The sequence below is a fragment of the Lissotriton helveticus genome, chromosome 12 (assembly GCF_964261635.1).
Source record: "Lissotriton helveticus chromosome 12, aLisHel1.1, whole genome shotgun sequence".
In the NCBI taxonomy this organism is placed as follows: domain Eukaryota; kingdom Metazoa; phylum Chordata; class Amphibia; order Caudata; family Salamandridae; genus Lissotriton; species Lissotriton helveticus.
Window position 1 is genome coordinate 128,402,086 of NC_136073.1, and position 13,837 is coordinate 128,415,922.

General features: G+C 45.2%; 4 non-coding genes across 4 annotated transcripts; 2 read left to right on the forward strand and 2 right to left on the reverse strand.

Moving 5' to 3' along the window:
- The first annotated feature begins 7,199 nt into the window (after positions 1–7,199).
- Positions 7,200–7,273, forward strand: TRNAN-GUU (transfer RNA asparagine (anticodon GUU)). The gene has a single exon. It is a non-coding gene; the product is annotated as a tRNA-Asn (tRNA).
- Positions 7,274–9,962: 2,689 nt separating this feature from the next.
- On the reverse strand, positions 9,963–10,044 carry TRNAS-GCU (transfer RNA serine (anticodon GCU)). Its single transcript has one exon. It is a non-coding gene; the product is annotated as a tRNA-Ser (tRNA).
- An 863-nt stretch (positions 10,045–10,907) lies between these two features.
- Positions 10,908–10,979, forward strand: TRNAP-CGG (transfer RNA proline (anticodon CGG)). Its single transcript has one exon. It is a non-coding gene; the product is annotated as a tRNA-Pro (tRNA).
- Positions 10,980–12,465: 1,486 nt separating this feature from the next.
- On the reverse strand, positions 12,466–12,538 carry TRNAT-UGU (transfer RNA threonine (anticodon UGU)). The gene has a single exon. It is a non-coding gene; the product is annotated as a tRNA-Thr (tRNA).
- Positions 12,539–13,837: the final 1,299 nt, after the last annotated feature.

Sequence of the window (13,837 nt, forward strand, 5' to 3'; positions counted from 1 at the left end):
AGCGGAGTAATCAGAATCAAATCCGCCTGATGTCGTTTGGTGTAAGCCAGAACCCTGGGGATCATCATGAATGGGGGGAACGCATAGCACAGAGTCGATGGCCAAGCCTGAAGAAAGGCATCCGTGGCCAGTGCGAGTGGATCCGGCCTCCAACTGTAAAACAGCGGAAGTCGTGTGTTGAGGCGAGAAGCAAACAGGTCTATGTGACACTGGCCCCACCGCCGAAGGAGGGAGCGAAATACCCGAGGATGAAGCCTCCAGTCGCTGAAATCCCGAAGATGACGTGAGTGCCAATCCGCAATCTGATTGTGGCGACCGGGAAGATACTCCGCAATAACAGTGATCTTGTGCTGAAGGCAAAAATGCCAAAAGTTCTTGGCTATGTCCGCAAGCACTTTGGACCGAGTCTCGCCCAGCTTGTTGACATAGCGGACTGCTGCCACATTGTCCATCCGTAGGAGTATGCAGCAGCTGGGCTGATGGGGAGTGAAGCACTTGATCGCAAAGGAACCCGCTAGAAGTTCTAGACAGTTTATGTGGAGAGACAATTCTTGAGGAGACCAACGACCCCCCGTCGAGACAGGACCGCACCGGGCTCCCCAACCCCAGCGACTGGTATCGGACTCTATCACTAGCTCCGGCGACGCACCGAAGAGGGCTCGACCATTCCAGGCCTCCATATGGTCCAACCACCATTGCATCTCCTACCTCACTTCCTCCGACAGAGGAATCTGATCTGAGTACCTGAGGCCTTTCCGGAGATGTAGGATTTTCAGACGCTGCATTGCGCTGTAATGTAGAGGACCCGGAAAGATCGCCTGAATGGAAGACGCTAACAGACCTACTACACGTGCCAACGACCTCAATGACACAGTCTGTCTGGAAATAATAGAAGCCAACTCCCTCTTGATGTAACGAATCTTCTGGCCGGGCAAGAGAAGTTGACAGGCAACCGAATCGATCCTGAAGCCCAGAAAATCTATCGATTGTGTCGGTGTCAAAACTGATTTCTGAATGTTGACCAGAAAACCGAGAGATTGCAAAAGATCGATGGACCACTCCAGATGAGTCAGGAGCCTGATAGGACACTCCGCCATAAGGAGAATATAGTCCAAGTAAATAATTAGACGGACACCCCGAGCTCGGAGGTGTTCCACAACTGGCCTCAGAAGCTTCGTGAAGCACCACGGTGCCGACGAGAGGCCGAACGGGAGAACCTGATACTCGTACCAAACACCCATCCACTGAAACTGGAGGAACCGACGATGGGGTTGGAAAATTGGAATCGATAGATACGCGTCTCTGAGGTCCAGACGGACCATCCAATCTCCCTCGCGAAGGAGATCCCATAATAGATGGATGCCCTCCATCTTGAAGTGCCGGTACACAACCCCTCCTTTGAAGTCTTTCAGGTTGAGAACAAGGCGCGATCCGCCCCCTTTCTTCTCGACCAGAAATACTGAGCTGCCGAACCCCGTCGGATGACGAACCGTGGGAAGTATCGCCCCCTTTCTGAGAAGAACGTCGATTTCCTCGGAGAGGCAAGCTTGATCGTGAAGGGAAAAACTTAAAGGAAGGGGAGGATGGGTCTGATGCGGGGGCTGGTAAAACTCTATTTTGAACCCCTGAACCGTGTCCAGCACCCATGCATCGCTGGAGATCATGCGCCAGTTTTCGAGAAAAAACTGCACTCTGCCCCCCAAAATCACATCGCAAGCATGAATCAGGCTCACCTGAAGCGTTGGAGTCTTGATAATGGCCTTGCTGTCCTCCGGAACGGCCTTTTCCATAATTCCCTCTACCCTTGCGGGAGGGATAGAAATTCGATCTGGTGGAATAACCGGAGTCTTGACTTCCTCCACGTTGAGAGTTGCCTTCTCTATGGGACTGTTGATGTGAACCGCGGCCGAACGGGCGTCCACGATGACGTCCGGCCTTTGCAAAAACCGGACGCATAGCACGTCGCAAGGAAGCTTGCGCTTTATCAATGCCACTAAAGGTTGAAACAAACTTGGTCAGCTCCTTCAAGAAAGGCTGTCCGAATAGAAGACCTTGCGCCTCTGGACCCGACTCAGAGGTAGAGAGTTCCGCCAGTTTAGGGTCCAACTTTAGGAGAATAGAACGACGTCTCTCGCAAGAAATAGCACAATTGGTGTTTCCCAATTGGCATACAGCTCTCTGTGCCCATTCTATTATCTCATCAGGGTCCACAAGAGCCGAAGCCTCCTTGGCCTGGAAACCAAGTTCCGGAATCTTTGTCAAAGGACCAAGCAAATCAAGCAATTTGTCTTGGCAGGATCGCCAAGACCTGTCAAGGCCCTTCTTGGGGTCCTTTGCGTATTTCTTTAAATAGGTCACCATCATAGGATCGACCTCCGGCGTGTCCGCCAGGTGATCAGCAAGATCAGGCCGTGGGCATTCCGAGCGGAGCCGGGCCCTAACAGTAGAGTCAAAGGGATGACGGATGTGTGCCTGAATATATGCAGCAACCGCTGGAGAAGGCAGCCAAGAGGTAGACTGAGGGTGAAGAATATCAGCAGGCTCAAAGGTCAAAACAGGGTGACGCTCAGGAGCATCAACAAAATGTTCCTTGCAGACTCGCTTCCGTGGAGGAGCCTCATCATGGTCAGACGAAGCAGAGGTATGCACCTGATCAGAGTCATCAGTATCTGGAGAAGCAGAAGGCTTGGAGGCCTCCGCCGCTAAAGACTTCGCCAATTTCTGGAAATCAGACTTGTGAGGATTGGCGGGAGACTTGGAGGACTTCTTTGCAGCCGGCAACCAACCCTGTTGCTGTGCATATTTATTCAAATGTCTTTTAAGGGGGGTAATGGCACGCACCAGTGCCTTATTAACAGACTTCTGGACACCCTTGTCCAATTCCTCGACCAAATCATGTTCCAGAGAACCTGAATCATCCCCCTCATAGTAGTAGTCATCATCCTCACCATAGTATTCTTCCATGATACACAAGGTGTAAATTTACAGCCCACAAGATGACTGGAATGAAATATGGAGTGCCAGAGACACCAGTCAGGGGGAGTGCAGAACCCCACAGCAAGCCCAAGAGCAGGCACAAACCAGGCTCAAGTCGTTTGTAAAAAGTGGAGGGAGTAAGGCTTGCTGATACCAAGCAACACACTCTAGGCAAAGCCTATGCAGAAAAAATAACAACCGAAGCCTTCACAGCACTCCGGCGTCAAACGGGGTCAAATTCCGAGCAGGCTGAGGGCTGTGACGCATAAGCGACTTTCACTCAACCGGCTCTGTCAGGGAAGCCGGAAATAACGCCAGTGCGCATGCGCAACGGCTGCCCGCAAGGAAAAAACCGACTCGAGAGCGCTCGCGCTCCTGCAGAAGCCGGCGACCCCTTCTCCCGCTCCACGAACAGAAACAAAGGCGCACAGAAACGCCCGGTTTCAGGGAGGTGACCACACGCCCCCAGGAAAGGAACCGAACGAACGGAAAGGGAAAAACAGGCACGGCAGGCAAATGGAGCTAAAGCGCTCAAGTGAGACGCAACACACAGCGCACAGCAAGCGCCAAAGTCAAGGCAAATAAGGTAAACAGAATACCAACATACAATAATGTAACCACAGTAAAGACAAGTAAATACTGGAAAGAGCACTTAACTGGCTGCGGAGCAGCAAAGAAAGAGGAAGAAGGACTAGTGTGGTGACCTTTTATACTGTACACTCTATGGTTGTTCCCTGATGTTCATGGGAAATGTAGTTTTTTGTTATCATATTGGCTGCTGAGCATTTCATTATAAAGAAATGAGAAAAGCATAATCGGAGCCTCCTGTCCTGACATAGAATTGTATGTAAGCTCTTAACTATTACAAAAATTGTAAATAAACTTAAACACACGTTTGTGCGAACAGATCGCTCTGCATTATTTCTTTCTTTATACGTGACCGAGACCAGCTCACTTAAATCATTAATTCCAAACAGCTGCAGGGTCTCCTGCCAGTGCCCCCTGATGTTTCAGATGGAAATGTTCAACCCATCATGCCACGTCTGTAACTCGGTGCTACAAACATATGAAGGATCCATTTACAAAGATGTGTTCCTGTTTATTATGGGCTTGATATATGAATATATCAGTGGTCGAAGTGCATTAAAAAAACGCATGGGAACAAACTGTGATGCTGTGCTCAATGGAAGCAGGGTGAGTAAGGGTAGGGGTGTGGTCAAAGGCGTGGCTAAAATTTTTTAATATTCTGTACATTTTTAGGGTCTTTCATCTTCAGGTAACTAGTTATAAAATAACACACAGTTCAAATGGAAAACTGATGCAAGGTAGGATAATCAGTGGGAAATGCGGTATTGTGCATTATGACACCTGAAATAACTGCACCAGCGAGCCACAGAATTGAATCCTGCTTGGTGCCATGGAGAATAGTGACTTGTGTATATTTAGTGCTACAAGGTCCCAGTCTGGGACATAGAGCACTGTGTACATATAACTCATTATTTTAAACTTGTATTACACAGAGCATAACATAAGTTTATACAAAATGTGTGAAAAAGTTAAAGATAAGAAAGTGGTTCCAAAATATAGATTTTAGTAACACAGGGACTATATGTAGTGCCGTTTTTATTTTTATAACTGTATCTTAAAAGCACACATAACACAGCTAGGCTGGTAGCTCTCTCACAATACCTCTCAAAAAGAATAAATGTGTGTCATCAAGAAGCAGCTTTTTTTATTACTGTCTCTTAAAAACACACACTTCATAATTTAGCTGGCAGCACCCTTAAAATACCTATCAAAAAGAATAATTATGTGTCTTTTGGAAGATTCAAGTAGTTCCATCAATTAAAGTCAATACCGGCTTCCACTCACCCTTTACATCTGCAGATTGACTAGTTGCGCATATTTATATTTCTTTCAGACAGCAGGCACCCTAGCAAGTGAGTTTGTTTAGCTATCTGCCGCTCCCTCAGTTTCGCAGCACAGGAGACTCCCTGCCTTACACTTTAGCTGAAGCATTAAAACATAAAAGAGAGTGGCTAAGTCAATTGTCTGCATATCAAATAATAGTATTTAGTGTTTACAGAACAAGATTGATTTCATTATTGTAACTTGTATCACAGCTGATGATCAGGAAAAAACAGATAGAACAATTGTGGTGCTCACATGGTGACAACACCCAGCCACCGTAGGCGCAGATAATCCATACTGTGTGAACAGTAGGAATACAACTTCAAAATAACACTACAGCACACACTAGTTAATAAAAAAAAAGAATACCCACAGTCCTGGTGGGACTTTTACACGTATACAAGACTGCATGTTGACGCATCAGCTTATCATGGTAGGGATGTATTTTTCGAACGCATTGCGATTTTAGGAGATTGTCACTTTTGTCCGATTTTCATGCGGTTTTGGGTCTTGATTGGGACCCCAAGGCAGATTCAGACTTTTGGCATTTTTCCTGTGGACTATTTCAGTTATACATTTTCCAGCCTGTTTTTAACTTCGGTGCAAGACAACTTCACTGTTCTTAATTCATTGTTTGGACTCCGCTTATAAATCATTTGAGCCTTGAAGAAGTCCTGTGTGACGAAACATGTGTTGGCTGTCTCAAAATATAATCCAACTGTCTATGTTAGGAAGTGTATGGAATAATAAATTGAGACACTTCCTTGAATCAACAAAGAACTGCTTGAACTTTGTTCTTTTCAAGGGAAAAAATATTTTTTTGATTCACTCGTGTGTTTTGGTGTTATTTTGAACTTCAGCTGAAGCATTTCAAGTGTCGGAATTAACCGCCCTGGACGATCATCTTTTTACAAAAATTAAGGGAACTGTTTTTCTAAAATTAAAAAAGTATTGGCACGTCATGCCCCTGAGATACCTCCCACCACAACCACTGGAATAAATTCATAACTAATGGCCATTAATACAGCAAACAAGAAAGCATTTAGGACAATTGATTTTTTGGAAAGTATTAAGTGATTATTACAACGTCCTAAATCAATGAAACCACATTATTAACAATCGAATGGAAGATTGGGTTCAAATCTGATAGGACTGAAATATATTTTCTTTAGGTCACATGCAAACTTTTTCGGGGAGCACAAAAGCTTCTGAGCTTTTTATCATGATTTGATTTGTGAACAAGGTCAGCTGCAAAAAATGAGTAATGTTGTAGAGCTATATGACATGGAATACAAGCCTGTGACAGACTGGCTGCATTCAATGCACTGAATAAGACAAGTTAACCTTTCACGCTGTTTTATCTTTCGGACCTACTACCTGAGATCTATTAACGGTATTATAGATCAGGTGCCTTAACGCGTTAAGCTATCTTAAAACATCGGAGCATATTATCAAAAACGGCGTTAAAATTATCGCTGCTTTAGTGGCCGGAAACTGCCGCTAAAGCGGCAATAATGGGCTTGATAATATGCACTTGTGAATTCCCATAGAAGCCCATTTTCACACCAGAACATGGGCTTCTATGGGAATTCACAAGGGCATATTATCAAGCCCACTATCGCTGCTTTAGCGGCAATTTACTGCCGCTAAAGTGTCGATAATTTTTACGCCATTCTTGATAATATGCCCATAGTTTGTTTGTGATCAATAAAGTAAGCCGGTGCAACTCACAGTCATGCTTTTCCTTGTTGTCAATTTCGTTAGAGACACAGGGGTAGATTTACAAGCTTCTTGCGCCACTTTTGCGTCACTTTTAACATGGAAAAAGTGATGCAAAAGTGGCGCAAGGGGCTTGTAAATCTACCCCATACTGTGTAACAATAAATCAATATGTATTACTAATCAGCTGGTGGGTCATAGGCAAATTATCATTGACTCTGCTCCTCTGGCCACACTTATCATGAGGGCAGTGTTTGCTCATTGGGCCACAGGACTTAAACTGCTCCTCACAGGTGTGCTCGAAGCTGTAACTGGTCCAGTTTATCCAGACACAGGCCCTGTCGTTGCTGTGCCATAGCATGACAGAAACTTCTATACATCTATATTTTCTAGACAACTAATAAATTGGCTTTTGGTCAAGTTCAGTGCAGATGTGGTCTGTTGGTTTGAGCTGGATTGTTCTTATTTTAGCAGGATCACGGCTATTTGCATCAGGTTGGCCCATATTTGAGTCGTGCAGCCAACAATTTGAATGCACACAACGTAATACTATATCACAGACAGTTTTTTTAGGACAGCAAAGAAAACACGCAGTCTCTGTGGCGCAATCGGTTAGCGCGTTCGGCTGTTAACCGAAAGGTTGGTGGTTCAAGCCCAGCCAGGGACGTGTCCCTTTTAGTTTTTTAAATGTACCTCAGCTTAAATTACATGCATGAGACATATAGTGACAGTATGAACAGTAACCCCGACACGTTAAATTATACATAAACCTGTGTTTGTCTGTTTCTTGGGTGATTTCACAGGCTGGTCTCTATCCTGTGCACTTCACCTGCCGTAGCAGGGCGTGAGCTTTCAAGACATTGTTTACTGGGTGTTGCACAGCAACGGCTCGAGGCCATTTATGGAATTGCCACCGTCAAGAAAGATAACCATTTAAGTGCAAAAATTGAAAGCACTGTAAAGGAAAGATTGACAAGTGAAAAATGAGTTTAAAAATTGACTAATAAAGCCTCAGTAGAGTAGGGATTTAGGCCAGAGTGAAAACGAGAAGATTGAATTGGTCTGCAGAATATGCGAAAGGTTAAGACGTCCTTTATGATCACGGTCGGATTGGGATCACAATTCGGCCCGGGCACTGACGAAAAAAAGTGGCCCACATTCAAGAGGCGTGGCCCATATTTAAGGGGCCTGGCCCACATTCAAGGGGCGTGCCCTTTCATGAAACACCATTTGCACAGACAAGGAATGAAAGTGGGAGGATACTGTTCTTGCACAGGACACAGGGCCAAGGTGCCAATGGCCTACATGCTGAGCAACTAAAAAAAATCGCAATGCCCCTTTCTGTAACAAAATTATTCCAGCCCTCCAGCACAGAAGCACCTGAAAAGCACCAAAGCCCCTGCTATTACTAACCTACTTAGCCCTCCCCAGACCTTCAGCTCAGGAGCACATGAACAGAGGTAAGGCCCCTGCAATTAGTAAATTAATCAGCCCTCCAGGCCTCGGAAAAATGTCCTGGCAGGGGAGCACAAAACACAGCTTTCTGGGTCATCCAAGGTAGCCAGGTCACCAGAGGGGAGGCTGAGGTGAAGCGGGTGCATGGGAAGTGCCTTCCCAGTGTGTTCTGGCAGTTTGAGTATTTACCATTTACTGTAGTGTTACCCTTGTACCTGTGTATGGTACCCTTTTGTAACTTGCACACGTCACTTTTCTCTGGTATCACACTGTATGCTACCTCTCACTTTTGTTTGCTTTAGATACTTGCACAAGTGCCACCATTGCCTACGTAACGTTTGTTCTTGTGCTGGAGTGTCTGCCATTTATTGCAGTATTATACCTCTACTTGTACTTTGTACGCTTTTGTAACCTGCACACATATCACTTTTTCCTCCTGTAATGTATCGATTGCTACCTCATGTATTTTGGTTGCTCACTATTGTCACTTTTGATTCATGTAACTTAACGTTTGCTTTTGGAATTTGTCCACTTGTAATTTTTCTCCTCATGTATTATTGCTGTTCCTAGTGTGAAGCGCTCTGACACCTTCGGGTAAAGTCCGTGCTATATAAAATCGCATAAATAAATAAATAACATTAAAAAATTCCAAACATCACCTGGCCCCCACAGCAAGACCCATTCTTCCTCGCCCACTATGCCCTGAATGTGAAGGGCTGTGGGCGAGGTGTTAAGACCAACACCGTTTCTGGGCTGCATGGGCCCCAGGGGGGGCCGAGGTGAAAATGGCTCAAAGGCCTGAGAAACACCTGGCCCCCAGGGAGGCCGATTCTTGCAAACAATCCCCCCTCCCCAGCCCAGCCTCAGCTTGATTGCTTGGCAGGGCAGGGGTGAAGGAGAGGCCACAGCTGACAATCGCTGTCCGGCCGCACAGCGAGGCTGCTTTCATTTTCTCTGTCTGTCTCCGTGCACTCTGTGGGCCGGTTTTTTTTCTCCCCTTTCCTAGTCCACTCTCTGTAGACTGGGACAGGGGAGAAAAAAACGGCCCACAGAGGGCACTGAGGCACCGGCCCTTTGGCCCATGCCCGAATGCCCGCCTTGCCAATCCGCCCCTGTTTATGATAATGAAGTTAAAGGTGGATTTAAATGATGGGTGCATTGGTCCCCATGAGCTGCAGTGCAAGACGTGAACGGGCGACTGTCCAATGCAAGTCGAAGTAATAATCAGTGCGTGACTCAAGACCGCGCCTGAACTACATAGCGGACCGGTGGTCCTCCTTATGCGTGACACCATCACAAAACTCGTCTATCCTTTTAAGCAACTAAGAACACATCTCGTCCAGGGAAATGTTGTTTCTGTGTCATAATTGTAACATAGGCCCTACAATACCTGGATGAAAAATGATATTGGCTAAAAATGCAGAGATTGGTTGTTGGCGACATGCACCATGGTTGAAGAGTAAACTACACCTTTCTCAATAGAATACTCTGGGGCTTATTTGCAAGCCCCTTGCGCGACAAGTGCGTCACCTTTTCCCATATTAAATGTGAAGCACTTTTGGCGCAAGGGGCTTGTAAATAAGACCCTCTGTTTTTTGCAGTTTTCTATAGCGCGAGCTCGGCCCAAAGGCTGGCTTTACATGAGCACCAGGTGACACTGCCAGTCAGATAAGTTGTATGTGTCAGGCAGAGAGAAATCAGGTGATTTCCCCAGTTACAGGATGTTGCAAGGTGTTTGCACCACTTTAAAGGGGCGTGTCGAGTGAGGCAGATACGGCGGGAAACGAGGTCTATTTTCTTTGCACCGACATGGAAAGTGGTCAGCTGTTAGCATTGTTTTAAAAATTAATATTCTTCAAAGGCAACACATATTTATGTGATAGGGATAATCAAAAGAACACCGACGAGGGTGGGATTCGAACCCACGCGTGCAGAGCACAATGGATTAGCAGTCCATCGCCTTAACCACTCGGCCACCTCGTCTACATAGATGCCGATAGCTATTATACTTTATTTTTTGTGATAGAATGTATTTTTGTTTGTGCATATTCCACACAGAAGACAGTTTTCTATATAACTATTTAGTGAAATGCGGTGAAGGTACAACTTTGGGCAGGGTGGTCTCACAGGAGGACAAATCCCTGCAGTGGCGGGCGCAGTGCCCCCTCCCCCCTTGTCTACCTGGAGGATGTCGGTGATTCGTGGCAGTTCACCTGCTGGAAATGAAACCAGTCCGAGTGTGTTAGTCGGGGTGATTTAAGTGTGGTTAAGATTGCTGATCCTCGAGAAGAACATTCTGTCACTGAGCCCAGGTGAGGTTGATAACTGATTCTTAAAAGTCAGTGACGGATGCACCACTGGCCGGTCACTACAGGCAGTGAGTACACCGACAGGAAGTGGATTAACTGATTTTAGCACTGAGTTTACAGTCAGGTCACTGCCAGTGGAAAACACTCGTCACTAAACCTATCCACAAGCAGCCGCGTTGCAGTGTAACAAAAATATATGTTTGTGAATCTATCCCTGAGAGGAAGTGGTGTTCCTGAGATCCAATGTTCCCATTGGTCGTGTGACCTAAAGCCAGTGTGAGACCTGTCATTGAGAGGCAGTTATGCAAATGACCCTGTCGCCCAGAGCCATCAATCACACTCGCCCTGTGGCTGAGGGGCAACAGTGATACTGATCTTGGTGCTAAAAGACAGCAACGTTGCTCACCCTCTCGGAGTCACTTACAGAAATTAAGCAGATTGTACATAAGTGTGAACAAAATCATGACCTAGAATAACTTTTGCACAGCACGTCTTGAGAACATCTGTAAAAATCAGACCTTAAACTAAACATGTTTCGGCTCGTTGGTCTAGGGGTATGATTCTCGCTTCGGGTGCGAGAGGTCCCGGGTTCAAATCCCGGACGAGCCCTATTTTTTTTTACCCTCTTCTTTTTTTTTTTAGTTTATATTGATTTTAACCCTTTCCGATCACATTTCTAAACATCCCTCACTCCTACTACGCATGAAAACGCGTTTTACATTCTGCAGTGGAGTTATTTTTTTTAATGAATTATGCAGTTAGAAATAAAACGGTGGGCAAATTACATGCTTTACGTGAGTTGGGAAATTATGTTATGGAATATATTTCCTTTTTTTGTTTTTTAGCTGTCATTTATCAGTTGAATTACTGGGCAAAGTCAGTAATAAGCACTTCCTACCCAAGCGGTAAACTGGTTTGTGACTTTAAACACAAACACTTCTTTCTTTAGTTCAAAGCAGTGAAAACATTAATTTGAGTCCATAATATTGATTATTTTGTATTATCCGAAAGGAGAGTCATCCACGGATTTGTGCACTTAATGAAAATAGGTCATAGTCTTTGAGAATACAACTTTTCAGCATAACATGAGTTCAATGCAGAGGAACCACCTTGAATGGCAGAGCTGTGTAAACAGGGACTGTTTATTTTAATCTGGAAAAACAAGTAAAACAAGCATTTATAATGCAATAGGTCTCACATTTGCAAAAGTTAGAGCTATTGGCATTGTAAATGACAATGTCTTTTATTTATGTGCATTGAAAACCTGCAAGCAGTGCACATAAATAAAAGTCATTGCCATGTACAATGTCAATAGCTTAAACTCTTGCAAATGCGAGACCTATTGCATTGGAAAAGCATGCTATAATTTTATTTAAAGCGTTGGAGAGAGCGTGTCCTGCCTGCAACAACTGGCAGGACACAACTACTTGAGAAGATAGTGTTTGGAGGATGTAATTAAAGCCTACCGAGTAACAACACACGTAACAGGGGGGGTCGCTATGGGATGTTACAAAATGAGACAAGGCGGTACTAAGGAGGAACTACTAAGCCTTACGACAAATGAACAGCCACAGTTTACAGTGGACAATAACACAAGCCAATAAAAATATGGGTGGAGCGTGGGCGGAGCTACAAGCCCCTAACGCAATACAGCATGCCTTGCAGGGCAGCACATGTGCTGCCCAGGCTCGACCTAAAAATGTCACTGTGTTCAGGCAAAATAAAGAAATGTAACTTATTTAAACGCCCTAAATGCCCAAAATTACCTTGTGAGCTGAAGGTGCCCTGCAGGTGACGGCTGTCCCTCGTGGATGTAGTCAGGGGGAGGTCAGCAGCCCCTTCCTGGCAAATTAGCTGTTCATTTTTTATTAGAATACAATATCATAAGGTCTATCATGGACATAACAAATACCTTGCTTGGAGGAGAGAAGGGTATTTACCTTTTCATTTTATTTGAGGGACTCCAGTCCTGGTCCAAAGTGAACATTGCTGCAGCCCTGCTGAGCTGAAGTGGCATAGTCTGAAAGGAATATGTCTATCGATATCCACTATTACAAAAGATATTGATATTTATTTTTAATGAAAAAGGAGGAAGAGGCACCAGTGAGATTTGAACTCACGACCCCTGGTTTACAAGACCAGTGCTCTAACCCCTGAGCTATGGGGCCACGTCTTCCGAGTGTTGATGCAATAGCTTATACAATGAGTAAGATCACACACCTCTGGTTAGAATATCCATTATTTTTGTTCATTGGGCGGAGAGTTAATAGGAGAGAGGATTGCGCCAGTCCGAGTGAGTCATAGAAAGAAAACAGGACGTACAGGAATACAGGATGTTAAACACTGTGCCGTCTCACTGCACAGTGTGAGTCACTCACTCACAAGGAACACCCTGCTCTGTGCTGTGTGCACACTGACAGCCCAGCCCCAGCTCCTGTTTGTTAATATGCACATTTAAGAGCATACAGGTGCAGGCAGAAGAACGTGCAAGGTACGGCTGGGCGTAAAACAATTAAACACCTATCCTAAATTAAATGTTGGTGCAAAACTGGTATTTATACATATTTATCTGCAGGGAAGCAAGCCCACTAGTTGCTTTCACGAGGCAACCCTGGATCTGACGGTAGGTTCTTAATGTCCACTGGTAGGAAAAGGAACGCTCGATGGGAGTAGCAGGTACAGACACAAGGTGATGGAAGATAAAGTTGACTAGAGTGTGATTCAGCCTGTGTGTCCATGTGGGGGCAGAGGCCGCCTTTGCTAAGCTAGCCAGCGCCCTGGGCGAAATCAAGTGTCCGCCCACTTGCCCCTCCACCTCTCTCCTCTCTCCAAGGGTTTTCCCTTCTATCTTCTCTGAGTTCTATATATAACTGGAGTTGCTATTAGGCAGTGCTTAATTTGTAAAACGAATTCATTAATTAGTCAACATATGAACAAATGTGTGCAATTGCCCAAAATGTTTCTAAAGAGGTTGTGCACCACTGGGCCACCATCGCACTGCCCGCTGTTTACAGGGATACTAACGGGGCAGCTTTGAAGCAATATTAGCTGGGGAACTTACCTAATAGGTTCTGGTGGCTGTGGGGGGTTCACAATGAGAAAAAAAATCACCAAATGGTAACTTCTACAGCACACTTGACACATAAATGTTCAACAAAAATCCAAAGGTTCTGAAGGGGTGCGAAGGAAATGTTTCAGAAGGTTAGTGGTGCTCTACGGAAGGCTCGTGGATAGTGGGACCCACCCTCCCACTGTCACATGGCTGTCACTAATCCAAATACAGAGAGCAGCACTCTTCGTTATGTTTTCAACATGTCCTTTCAGGTAGATCCAGAGAATGTAACCTAAAGGGGAAAGGTGGAAATGTCACAATCTCTTGCTGTAGACAGGGACCCTCACCACTTACTTTCAGAACCAGTGCGTGCCTCTTTTTAAATTTGTTTATTAAATTAGATTTCTAGTACTCT